We start from the raw sequence: 8,842 nt of genomic DNA, 5'->3' as shown, positions 1-8,842 counted from the left end.
GGAGAACAGTATGGAGGTTCTTTTAAAAAACTACAAATAGAACTACCATACGACCCTGCAATCCCACTACTGGGCATATACCCTGAGAAAACCATAATTCAAAAAGAGTCATGTACCACAGTGTTCATGGCAGCACTATTTACAGTAGTCAGGACGTGGAAGCTTACCTAAGTGTCCATTGACAGACGAATGGATAAAGAAAATGTGGTACATATATACAATGGAATATTACTCAGCCATAAGAAGAAACAAAATTGAGTTATTTGTAGTTCGGTGGATGGACCTAGAGACTGTCATACAGAGTGAAGTAAGTCTGAAAGAGAAAAACAAATACCATATGCTAATACGTATATATGGAATCTAAAAGAAAAAAAAACATGTTTCTGAAGAAGCTACGGTAGGACAGGAATAAAGACGCAGATGTAGAGAATGGAGTTGAGGACACTGGGAGGGGATGGACAAGCTGGGATGAAGTGAGACAGTGGCATGAACATATATACAGTACCAAATGTAAAATAGATAGCTAGTGTGAAGCAGCCACATAGGGCAGGGAGATCAACTCAGTGCTTTGTGTCCACCTAGAGGGGTGGGATAGGGAGGGTGGGAGGAAGACGCAGAGGGAGGAGATATGGGGATATATGTTTATGTATAGCTGATTCACTTTGTTATACAGCAGAAACTAACACACCATTGTAAAGCAGGTGTACTCCAAAAAGGATGTTAAAAAAATGTATAATTCCACTCTACAAAGATAAAAGACTGTTATTATTGTGGAGTATATCTTTCCATGTTTCCAGTTTCTTCCGTACTTCTCTCTTCTCTCTTTTTATCATAATACCTTAAATATGCTTTTGTTCTCAGCAATATATTACAGGTATCTTTAAGAGACTCAATGCTTTCCTCTTAATATTTACATAAGAATCAATTTCATATATGTACCAGATTTTGTACAAGTTGGTAGGTCATTAGGTTGATTCTCATTTTCACTATTAAAATCCATACTGTAAATAATATCCTTATCTCTAGGATAAATTTTTAGAAGTAAATCTGCTGGCTTAAAGGAAACACACATATTTAAGAGTTTGTTTGTTTTATTTTGTATCAAGTTGACCTTCAAAGTATGTACAAATTTACACATTTAACAGTGATGCATGAAAGTTACTGTTTCTTCATCATTACCAACAATTAATGTTAATAATTATTTCCATCTTCATCGATATGATAGGCAAAAATTGACACTTTGTTTTATTTTCTTTAATTTCTAATGATGTTGAATATTTTTGTTTCATTTTATATCTACATCTTTTATCCACTTGACATTGATTTTTATATAGACTGTGAGCTAACTTAATTCCTTCCAGATGGCTAGCTGATTATCCCAATACTATTTGTTGAATAATCTTTCCTTTTCCTACTGATCTGGAATCCCATATTCGTCATAAAGTAAATTATATCGTACTTAATTTTTTTTCTCGACTTCCTATTCTATTCCATTTTTCTAGATGCCAGACTGATTGATTCCAGCACCCACTCGTTTAGTTACCCTGACTTCATAATACAACTTTCTACTCCTTTATAGACATTTGTTTTAAAAATTCCCACATTATTCTTGCCTAATTTCATTCCAGAAAACCTATATAATTATTTTTCAATTTCTAAAATAAGTCCTATTGAGATTTTGATCTGTATTTCATCAAATGTATACATTAATTTGTAGAGAATTGTTAACTTTTATATATCGAGTATTTATATTTATAAATATGCTATATTGCACCATTAATTAAAATATTATTTTATTTTCTTATATGCAGTTTTGCTGTTTAAAAATATGTCTTGTTGTAAAATATAAATATCATTATATAGACATTTTTACATGTCAGTCAATAACCATTTAAAAGCAAAAAGTGTGTTGTAATACACCAAAATGTTAACACTGGGTATTTCTATTTGGTGAATTGTAAGGTATTATTTTATCCTATGAACTTTAAAAACAATTTTATTGATATACCATATAATTGAACCCTTTAAAGTGTACAATTCAATATTTTTTATATGTTCACAGGATTTTGCATCCATCAACATTATGTAATTTTAGAACATTTTCATCACCCCCCAAAAAACTTCATACCCAATAGCACTCACGCCTTATTTAATCGCAACTCCCATATCCCTAGGCAATCAGTAATCTACTTTCTGTGTCTATAGATTTGCCTATTTGGATACTTCATATAAACGATATTATATAATATGCCATCTTTTGTAAGTGTCTTCTTTTATTTAGCCTATGTCTTCAAGGTTCATCTCTGTTGTACCATGTATCAGCATTTCGTTCCTTTTCATGGCTGAATGATAATGTATTGTATGGCTATACCACCTATTATTTATCCATTCATCAGTTGATAGACGTTTGGGTTGTTTTTACTGTATGACTATTATGAATAATGCTACAGTGAGCATTCATTAACAAGTTTTTGTGTGGATGTTTGTTTTCAGTTCTCTTAGGTATATACTTAGGAGTGAAATTGATATGTCCTATGTTTTAACTTTTTGAGGAACTGCCAGACTGTTTTTCAAAGTGGCTGCACCATTTTACATTATCACCAGCAGTATATGAGGGTTCTGATTTCTCCACATCCTCACCAACACTTTTTATCTGTTGTTTTTTATTATACGCATCGTAGTGTGTGTCTTTTCTTTAATGCTCTATAATGCTCACATACTTCTTTTTAATGGCAAACCTCCTATATTCATTAAAGCAAACATTATGACATGGGTACCCTGGAAACTGCAAACAAATGTTGACCTCTGTTTACACAATGTCCTGAATCACTTCTGGATAGGCAGAGATTGAAATATTAAAATGGACATTTTTATAGCCACAGATATGCAATTGTATGTGAGGGAAAATGATATCACAAATTCCAACAATGTTTTCTGACTTTGACTTTTTAAAAGGAAGTTGAGAGTTCCTTCTTTTTAATTTTTAAGTTTTTTATTACTTTTTATTGGAGTATAGTTGCTTTACAATGTTGTGTTAAGTTGAGAGTTCTTAAACTTTTCAGCACCTCTATTAGCACTTCATATTTCCATGAAAGTTTAAAGTTCATTTGCAGAGATTGTGGATTATCATCAATAATCTTATTTTAAACTAATTTTTGCTTCTATCCTCTTATTTTCCTTCCTTTCTCTAATTCATTTCATGGCCAGCACCCAGTTGTCTAACATTTTAAGCAAACAACTATATCACATCACACTTCTTCAAAATAATTATCTTTGTCTTGATTCTGTTACCTCTAATTTGTAGAAAGAGGACAGAGTAAGGGGTTTTATGATGCAGATTACCCAAGTATAGTAAATCCAACTATAGTACTTGAATTGCTATTTAATTCAATGTGTTATAAAGAAATAGCTGTTGCATGTATATTCTATCTATAGTTATCTCCCTATCATCTATCTATCATCTATAATACCTGAGAACTACTGAGATTAGTATAACCTCAGATTATAAGTCAATATAAGATTATATTGATTAGCATTTTGTTCATTTTCATATGCTCTGTCTATAAAGTCATCTTAAGGTTTTGAAATATGAATGAGATAAAAGGAGGAGGCATTTTCAAAGTTACTGTAGGTCTGTTTTACCTGGTAGTGGCAGCAACTTCAAATCATCTTCAGGGAAGATGGTTTCTTCTGTTTAGGAAGTATCCAGATGGGCCTTTTAATTATGTAAATACAAAATAGATGCACTTCCAAATGCCTTTAGAGAGACTGTAAAGTCCTGGTAACCTGAATATAATCTCGAGTATTCCAACTTCATCACGCAAATTGCTGTGTTTGCTTGAGATTATGTAGAATTATGTAGATTGCTTTTTGAAAGGTAGATGGAAGTGGAAAAAATAATGTCCTGAGTGCAGACAAATGGCAAAGTGTTTTAACAGATTATATTTATGGAAAGAATGGGTCTTTGGGAGTACTGGGAGACAACACTGACATGGACACTGTAGTGGCAATGAAGACTCCTTTCCAGAAGGCTTTAAGTTAGGGAGACATTGGGTGAGGGTAATTAGAACTGGAAAGGAAACATACTGCTGGCCCTCCTAATAGATAGACTGTAACACAAAGCACCCCTCTGAGTACATGTAGGAATAATTGAGTAATATCCTAGAGGTGAAGGGATTGGGATGAGTCCCAAAGAGTGCAATGGTATGGTTTAGGGCTGTGCTGTCCAATAGAAATTTTGGTAGTAATGGAAAAGTACTAGATTTGTGCTGTCCAGTACAATCTAGTAACCACTAGACACAAGAACACTTGAAATGTGCCTGGTGTGACTGAGGAACCAATTTTAAAATTTAACTTAATTACTTAAAATTTAAATAGCCACATGTAGCTAATTGCTATTTATTGGACAGCACAGGTCTAGAATATTAAAAATAACTGAGATATCAAATACTTAAAAGTAGTAGAAACATGAACATTTCAATTACACATCTAAGACTGAGTCAAAATTGAACCGAAAATGCATCTTTATAGTATAGTCATTGGTGAAAAAAAGTTTTAGATATGTCATTCTACACTGCATGTGAAATAAAATTCAAAATCTTTAGCTGAATATACAAGGCTTTCCAAAATTCACTCCGAAGTCATTGTTCCAACCTTAAGTCCAACAGTCTTCTAATACAAAACCCCTGTTGATTAAGCCAATCTGGACTATCTGCCATTTCCAAAGAAATGCAGAAACTGAGGTTTAGAGAGATTAGATTACTTATACTCAGGTTGCAAAGGTGATAGATGTTCAAATCTAGGCATTGTGATTCTAGAGCTCTCTCTTATACCAGTTTTCTTATCTTCAAAATAAACATAATAATAGGAACTGCTTCATAAGATTGCTTGAAGATTAATGAGATATTCATATGGCGAGCTTGACTCTCATCTGGTAGACAACAAATGCTCAATGAAAATTAGCCATTACTGTTGATGCTACATTGGCATTGTGGCTTACAATACTTACTAATTGCAGATTATAACATAGAATAAAACAAGAAAATGATTTTTCTTTTTTAAGTCCAATAAACTATTTTTGCTTTTGACCTATATTATCTTGACTAGCATTATGGCATTTACAGAGATTTCAAATAAAAATTAGTTCATGTATTAGTTTTATATCACTCTGGAAACGTTCCACCACCCCAAAGCCACCTGAATTACAAAGAAATGAAATGGCTTAGCAAAGTGCTATGGTGCTGAAATAACATCATTTCAAAGAGTACATTTGTGCATAAACCAAAACAAAAAAACAACAGAATAAATGAAGGAAAGTCAGCCACTGAAAGACATAGTGGACTATAAACAAAAATGGGTCTCAAGCAAGATCATTCCTTTTTATCATGGAAAAAACAAAATATGGAAAGGAGACAATGAAATGCATTTGCAAGAGGCCAGACAAGTAAGGTTATTCAGCTTGTATCTCTACCAGAGATACAGCAGCCTAAATATGCTCTTGAGTATGCATAGTAAAGTTATTATTTGCTTTTGGAAAGTATGTGGCTCTGACCATAAGAAACTGCAGCATAAATATAGGCTTTACTATGAAATATAATTTAAGAATGCTGTCATCAGTTTGGAAATATATTACTAAAATTTTTCCTACAAAAAAGAAGGATTTAAGAACTAACGTAGTTTTCAGGGCTTCCCTGGTGGCGCAGTGGTTGAGAGTCCACCTGCCGATGCAGGGGACACGGGTTTGTGCCCCGGTCCGGGAGGATCCCACATGTCACAGAGCGGCTGGGCCCGTGAGCCATGGCCACTGAGCCTGCGCGTCCAGAGCCTGTGCTCCACAACGGGAGAGGCCACAACAGTGAGAGACCCGCGTACTGCAAAAAAAAAAAAAAGAAATAATGTAGTTTTCATTGAGATTTTTGTGTTCATGTCAAGCATTCAGAAGGGGAACATATAATATAAAAAGGACATGCACATCAATAGTTTCTAATATTAATTATTTTGAATGTTCCATATGTGTCTTAGAAAATTGAGGCAATGCTTGTGAGATTGTGCTTTATGAATATTGATTGTTTTAATAGTAGAATATAAAATCTAAGAACAAGATGCTCAGTAGGTAAAATCTATAAAATAAATAAATAAACCTACAAAATAAATAAATAAAATCTAAAAACAAGATACCTTGCATGCATGTCATGATTTATTTCCTCAGAGCTTTTCTACTTCTTTACCAATTGGTATAAGGAATTTTATATCTCCCAGATTGCAAGAAAAATAAACCAGACATATTGTTAAGGCTTTCAGAGCTAGACACAAAATTCAATGAACTCATTTTAATCAAAGTTAAACAACTGGATGAATTTCTTGTTACTAACATGTTAATGTTAGTTCTATATTTTTCTAGATATTATAAAATACTATTCTATTTTGTGGATTTAATTGCAGTAGATTCTTGAGTAGAAAATATCAGAGGAGTTATTCAACCTTTATTTTGCAAACTTTTATTATGTAAGGGGTTGGATTAAATCAAGATAATACTTTGTGTAATATTAATTGACTTCCTTGGACTTTTATTTGTAATTTTTTAAAAATAGAAACAGGGTGTAAAGTTTGTTTAATAGTACAGCATTGTAAAGTAAAAGGATTGAAAAGAATCCTTCTTTGGGAGAATTTTGATTTCTATATATTATTTGAAAGCCTGAAGCTATCTGACTTTTCCTTTATGACCTTATTTCCTTTTTTGCAAAATCTTTCCCCAAGTCTTCCATAAGGCCTCTTAAGATAAATCAAAGGATAACCTAAAGTTAGTCAGTAAGTGCTTTTGACCTTTGGACTAGTGTAACTGCAAATATAAGAAATTTGTTACAATGATACGTTTAGATCAGGTCTAAAAGGTAACATGGTTGAATGTGTTTATTTTTCTTTACAGTTGTGATAGGGTTGAATGTTTTTTCTTTAAGCTCTCTGCTTCTATCACATCATATCAGTTGAGAGGATTCAGGGTTTTTAGTACTGAAGGTCAGGCACTACTAAGCACTAAGGGTATTTATTTAACTGAACAAGGAAAGGAGAAAATATCCAATTTAATTCAGACATTTATGACCTCAATTTAGATCCTTATTTTTATGTTCAATCCAAATGTGTTGAATCTAAAATCAAAACAATATACTTTGTTCTGCTTTGGATTAAAATAGGTTGTGCTGGACATGATTTGTAATAGTTTTTTATATGTGTCTCATATCAGCCTACCTCCTGCTAATAGGTTAGTAAGCTTCTATTTCTCTTTACCACTGCAACCAATAAACACTACTATTATAGGAAATATAATACTAATACAAGGCAACCTGCCTTTCATGCTCATCATAAAAAATGTGTAATATGAGCATGCCGTGTACACAATCAACCCTTCCATTCTAGGGGAAAAAAGGGAGGAAAGATAATGAATTGGTGCATGGAAGTCTTTGTGACACTAAATGACTCTAATTAATGAGATATTATAATTCAGGGCACAGTAGTAGCCCAACTGTTTGAAATTTCATATTATACTCTATTAAATTTTTAGTTATCTGCTGTTGGTTTGGATATTATCTAAGATTTAGAGTTAGCATTCACAAGGAAGCACCCAAGCATACAAATCTTAAAAAAATAAAAATAAAAACTGCCACAGTACAAGTTGATTTCCCAAGAATGCAAAGAGAATAATTTTCTACAGATGAAGCATACCTTTATGCACTCTACTGAAAATTAGGCATGGTGTTATACATTCATAATATATCTTGTAGCTCTTCAAGTACAAAGAGTGGGTTAGAACTAAAGTATAAATCATATGCTTGTTTTTCGATTGCTTTATCTAATCCTTTATACATATATTAGTCCCATTGTAAAATAGAGATGTGATTTTCCTTTCACAAGTCTAACTAAATCTTCCATTATGCAAATACACATCTGTTCAGAAAGCAAAGCTAAAGAAACAATCCACATTTACTACAAAACAACAAAGATTTCAAGGATATTGGAGTATAATTTTGTTTTTGCTTTGTTTCAGCTGCATCAAGGTTTAATGGTGATGTATTTTACTTCTGTTCTCCAAACAATAAAAAAAAAATTCTTTTAGAGTGTATTGACCACAATAAAGCAACATACTTAAAGACAGTTATTTTAAACAAACCTCAAAGGCAAACTAATTAAGTATATTTTACATATTAGTAACCTATAAAAAGGGAAAGCTAATATAAAATACAGATCTTGAACACACACCTAGCCACCAAATGATTTTACCAATTCCTACTCCCATCAACAGTGAGTTCAATTATAAATGCTGTTCATCGTAAGATTATTTTAAATGAGGCCCCTATAATATTCCACTTTGAGCTTGTTTTGCTTTGGCAAATGTCTAAATCCTTGACTCCACCCTCCTCCTCATGTTACTAGAAATGTTGATTTTTAATTTGGAATTTTCCCTTCTCTTTTCATGAGAAATATAGTTTAGTGATAGGCACTTTAATTAATCAAACAATCAACGTATATATAATTCCTACTATTGTAATTCATTATATTCAAAGAAGACAAAGTAAATAATTTCATTAATGAGTCTAAACAAGGAAAAGGAAGATACATGGAGAACAAAATGTACCTGGAAAATGAGTAAGAGGAGAGCTTTAGAGAGAGTGATCATATTCCCTTTGGGGATACTTGTGTAATGAAGAAATATTGGGTTTTCTTTTCAAAAAATAACCTCTTTATTAAAGGAATTAATTATGTTCCTGAGATCAATTAAGAAGGCAGTTTTATGGATTTAATCAATTGTGTTCTCTATCATTCATTCAAAGAGTATTTATCGAACAGT

This window comes from Tursiops truncatus, chromosome X, assembly GCF_011762595.2.
Source record: "Tursiops truncatus isolate mTurTru1 chromosome X, mTurTru1.mat.Y, whole genome shotgun sequence".
In the NCBI taxonomy this organism is placed as follows: Eukaryota; Metazoa; Chordata; class Mammalia; order Artiodactyla; family Delphinidae; genus Tursiops; species Tursiops truncatus.
Note: the sequence above shows the minus strand (reverse complement) of the source record.